Source organism: Schistocerca cancellata, chromosome 1 (genome assembly GCF_023864275.1).
Source record: "Schistocerca cancellata isolate TAMUIC-IGC-003103 chromosome 1, iqSchCanc2.1, whole genome shotgun sequence".
Taxonomy (NCBI): Eukaryota; Metazoa; Arthropoda; class Insecta; order Orthoptera; family Acrididae; genus Schistocerca; species Schistocerca cancellata.
This window is the reverse complement of record NC_064626.1, coordinates 902,952,283-902,957,594: the sequence shown is the minus strand read 5'-3', so window position 1 is coordinate 902,957,594 and position 5,312 is coordinate 902,952,283. Positions and strand designations below refer to the sequence as shown.

At 43.9% G+C, this 5,312-nt stretch overlaps 1 non-coding gene across 1 annotated transcript; it reads left to right on the top strand.

The window, feature by feature from the left end:
* The first annotated feature begins 406 nt into the window (after positions 1 to 406).
* Trnat-ugu (transfer RNA threonine (anticodon UGU)) lies at positions 407 to 480 on the top strand. The gene has a single exon. It is a non-coding gene; the product is annotated as a tRNA-Thr (tRNA).
* The last annotated feature ends 4,832 nt before the right edge of the window (positions 481 to 5,312 follow it).

Genomic DNA, 5,312 nt, shown 5'->3' with positions numbered 1-5,312 from the left:
TCGTCACTTGGAAAAATCCATCTTTCTTTGTGTGCACCTTCATTCATTGTTTGTAACCACAGTGTCCGGCTTGCAGAGACGAGATAGCTTCGTAGCGGAGTCTGCCGCCTCTTTGTTAATATAACTTATATGGGTATGGTGTGTGTTCTGTTGGACATGTCCAAAAAAACGGACAGCATACCCATATACGTTATAGTTCTGGCGATACCGGCCATGACCTCCTTCTTCTGTACAGATGCACACATATACCCCGAACTCTTACAGGACTTGGGAGAATGTCTTCCACGAGAAATGAGTGTGTTGGGGTGGGACACTACGAATGTAGTGTGTGGACATACAAGGTGAGAATGTGAGTCTCGCGGGAGGCGTGCGCGAGATAGTCCCTGCAGGCGCACTATCCTCTGTGCCCTCGGTGGCTCAGATGGATAGAGCGTCTGCCATGTAAGCAGGAGATCCCGGGTACGAGTCCCGGTCGGGGGACACATTTTCACCTGCCCCCGTTGATATATATCAACACCCATGCGCAGCTGAGGGTATTAATATAATTCTAATTTCTTTGTTAACATTCCGACGACAGCGTAGTGCTATGCGTCAAGCTTGTGAGAATCGTGTTCGCCACCAACTTGCACGGATGGTATAAGGATTTTAATTGTGTGGTTTCTATCATTTCTGTGCATTTTACCAACTGTATGTATTTGACCGACTAGATTTTTATCAAGACATGTATACGTGGGGAATGATTTTTATGCTTCGGTTGCATGTAATGTAATGTAATATGACAATCTTAAAACAAGTTCCAGAAGGTAAGTGGAATACGTGGAATAATGTATATGTTACATATCCGTCTTATGGATTGTAGTCTCCCTCCACCCGTCCTCCATTGTTTCTCCCTTGGATCAGATGATGCAGCATAAGGCTGTTGAAACCGGTCAATAAATGCATTAAAGTTAAAAACTGTGTTTTTATGCCTTGAAGCAGCGTAACTCACGGTGCACTAATTACACTGTCTTTACTCCTCCACGATTACAGAACGAGAGCACTTGACTTCTAACAAACTTTACACTTAATTTCAAACAATTTCGTAAACTTTTTCGCTGACACCCTCACAAAATAATGAAAGGAAAAAGAAGTTTATTGCCTGCTGCATTTTGGCTGTCCGTGCGGTAAAACTACAGCATTAGACACAAAGTTTCAATTTATTACTTGTTTACTATTAACTATAATATGTACTATACTATAAACTATATATACCATATAATATAAACTATAATTATCCCCCCCCCATGAACCATGGACCTTGCCGTTGGTGGGGAGGCTTGCGTGCCTCAGCGATACAGATAGCCGTACCGTAGGTGCAACCACAACGGAGGGGTATCTGTTGAGAGGCCAGACAAACGTGTGGTTCCTGAAGAGGGGCAGCAGCCTTTTCAGTAGTTGCAGGGGCAACAGTCTGGATGATTGACTGATCTGGCCTTGTAACACTAACCAAAACGGCCTTGCTGTGCTGGTACTGCGAACGGTTGAAAGCAAGGGGAAACTGAGGTTGTAGCCTCTCCCCGATGTTATTCAATCTGTATATTGAGCAAGCAGTGAAGGAAACAAAAGAAAAATTCGGAGTAGGTATTAAAATTCATGGAGAAGAAATAAAAACCTTGAGGTTCGCCGATGACTTTGTAATTCTGTCAGAGACAGCAAAGGACTTGGAAGAGCAGTTGAACGGAATGGATAGCGTCTTGAAAGGAGGATATAAGACGAACATCAAAAAAAGCAAAACGAGGATAATGGAATGTAGTCGAATTAAGTCGGGTGATGCTGAGGGTATTAGATTAGGAAATGAGACACTTAAAGTAGTAAAGGAGTTTTGCTATTTGGGGTGCAAAATAACTGATGATGGTCTAAGTAGAGAGGATATAAAATGTAGACTGGCAATGGCAAGGAAAGCGTTTCTGAAGAAGAGAAATTTGTTAACATCGAGTATAGATTTAAGTGTCAGGAAGTCATTTATGAAAGTATTTGTATGGAGTGTAGCCATGTATGGAAGTTAAACATGGACGATAAATAGTTTGGACAAGAAGAGAAAAGAAGCTTTCGAAATGTGGTGCTACAGAAGAATGCTGAAGATTAGATGGGTAGATCACGTAACTAATGAGGAGGTATTGAATATAATTGGGGAGAAGAGGAGTTTGTGGCACAACTTGACTAGAAGAAGGGATCGATTGGTAGGACATGTTCTGAGGCATCAAGGGATCACCAGTTTAGCATTGGAGGGCAGCGTGGAGGGTAAAATCGTAGAGGGAGACCAAGAGATGAATACACCAAGCAGATTCAGAAGGATGTAGGTTGCAGTAGGTACTGGGAGATGAAGAATCTTGCACAGGATAGAGTAGCATGGAGAGCTGCATCAAACCAGTTTCAGGACTGGAGACCACAACAACAACAACAACAACTATTAATTATATCCGCAACTCGTTTTACATGTACATGGCACAGTCACATAAATGTGGCCACTTGCCAAAAGTCTGAAAGCCACCTTTCGCAGCGCGGACGTGCAGGAAGAGACTCAGTACGGTTCTGGATGGTACCAACAGGGACCTGGAGCAGTGGCGACTCCAGTGCCGTACCAAGATGCGCTAGTTTCTCGGTTGAGGATCCAGTGTGCGAACAACCCAATATAAGTGGCCCACAGATTCTCGATTGGGTTTAAATCCGAAGGGGGGGGGGGAGGAGAGGGGAGATTGTCTGGTGGCCAGGGTCCTCTTCGAACCAAACACGTACACTGCCAGCTGTGCAACACGTTGCATTGTCCTGCTGTCAGACGCTATCGTCACGAAGAAAAACAGGTGGCATGTACTGGTACACGAGACCTCAACGTAGAGGTATACAGAATGACTAGATCATCCAGAAATACCATGAAAACATTCTCCAGATCATAATGCGCTCTACTTCCCCCTTGGCCCTTAAGACGATTGTCGCTGGGCCGTACATGCCACAGCCCACATGTCCGATGGAGCATAAAATGTGATTCATCTGAAAGGCCACCTGTCACCACACGGTGGACGTCCAATTGCGATATTGGAGGGCAAATTTCAGCCTTTGTCACCAATCAACAGCTATCAGCATGGGTGCGTGAACTAGGCACCTGCTAAAGAAACCCCTACGCAGCAACGTTCAGTAAAAGGTAGACAAGTGTAATGAGCTGCGAATACATAGAAAGCTAGATCCCTTATCATTTAGCTACAAAATAGCAGGTCAGCAACTGGAAGCAGTTGATTCCATAAATTATCAGGGAGTTCGCATTAGCAGTGATTTAAAATGGAATGATCATACAAAGTTGATCGTCGGTAAAGCAGATGCCAGACAGATTCATTGGAAGAACCCTAAGGAAATGCAGTCCGAAAACAAAGGAAGTAGGTTACAGTACGCTTGTTCGCCCTCTGCTTGAATACTGCTCAGCAGTGTGGGATTCGTAACAGATAGGGTTGATAGAAGAGATAGAGAAGATCCAACGGAGAGCAGCGCGCTTCGTTACAGGATCATTTAGTAATCACGAAAGCGTTACGGAGATGAAAGATAAACTCCAGTGGAAGACTCTGCAGGAGAGACGCTCAGTAGCTCGGTACGGGCTTTTGTTGAAGTTTCCAGAACATACCTTCAACGAGGGGTCAAGAAGTATATTGCTCCCTCCTACATATCTCGCGAAGAGACCATGAGGATAAAATCAGAGAGATTAGAGCCCACACAGAAGCATACCGACAATCCTTCTTTCCAGGAACAATACGAGACTGGAATAGAAGGGAGAACCGATAGAGGTACTCAAGGTACCCTCCGCCACACACCGTCAGGTGGCTTGCGGTGTATGGATGTAGATGTAGATGTAGAATTGTCATTGAGGAGACACTTCTGGTAGCCCCTTGGTTCATCTGGGCGGTCAACTATTGAACAGTTGTACGTCTATTCACCCTTACACATTTCGACAGCCGTCGTTCACTCTGTCATCTGTGGTCCGTGATCCACCACAACTGCCTCTGCGCCAGTTTTGGAACTCGTCATTTTGCCATGTACGGTTTACTTTTACTATTTGGGCACGCGAAAATCTACAAATTTAGCCGTTTCAGGAATGGTTCCACCCTTGGTCCGTAAGCCAGTGCTCATACCCTTTTGGATGTCAGATGAATCGCTCGCTTTCCGCGTTACGAGAACGAGTGCACTATTTTCCGCGTGCCCCCGACCCCCTTTATATACTCTCCACTGATAGCGCTGCCACGTGCCGTCTGTGTGTCTTTAGTGCAAGTTGACGTCGAACATGGCAGCTACTAACGTTAATGTAACCGTACCGTGTAACATCCACGCATACCACATCACTAAATGTATTTGCAAAATTATACTAATATATGGCGCATAGCTCTCAAGATACGACGTTAAATATATCTTCGACCATATCGGTTTTATGTCCTTAACGTCAGATATTTAACACATTAACTCATTTCCAAACTAAAGCAGGCGTTTGAACCTGTTTTGTAAAGTGGGCCTCGTTTCTTTAAAGAATAGGTGTGAGGTTACCTGTTACAAAGAAATGTTAGATGTCAGTGCGGCGGTTCTCCGTTCTCTGGAAAAACGAAATTTAGGTCACGTTCACAAAATATGGATGCAGCTAGATGACAAGGGAGCCAGCGACAATAATGAGATCCTTATCAGAGACCACGTGAACTGGCTACTTACAACTGGTGCTTAAGTAAACGTTTAGGTGCGATTTGAGAATTGATATCCACCCCAAGTCCCTTTCTTCATTCTTGCAGAAGATATAGTCTGTGCAAGAGAATGAGTCTTCTTGAAACATCCTGTTTATTGTCACGTCTCAATTCTTAATCTCAAATGGCTCTGAGCACTATGGGGCTTAACATCTATGGTCATCAGTCCCCTATATCTTAGAACTACTTAAACCTAACTAACCTAAGGACAGCACACAACACCCAGTCATCATGAGGCAGAGAAAATCCCTGACCCCGCCGAGAATCGAATCCGGGAACCCGGGCGTGGGAAGCGAGAACGCTACCGCACGACCACGAGCTCTTAATCTCAGAAACATAATCATAATTCTTAACAGATGTATTTAGCGATTTTATATCATCTGTTAAAATCATTTGCTAATTTTTAAAATGTAAAATACTTTTATACTGTCATGTCAAGCAATAGAGTGTCCTTGACTGGACCGTGAAAATGACAATCTTAAAGGGCGGTAATCAGACACAAAATATGCATAAATGTATATTACGTACAGTTTGTAACTATATTAACTATATCGCTCCAATTGT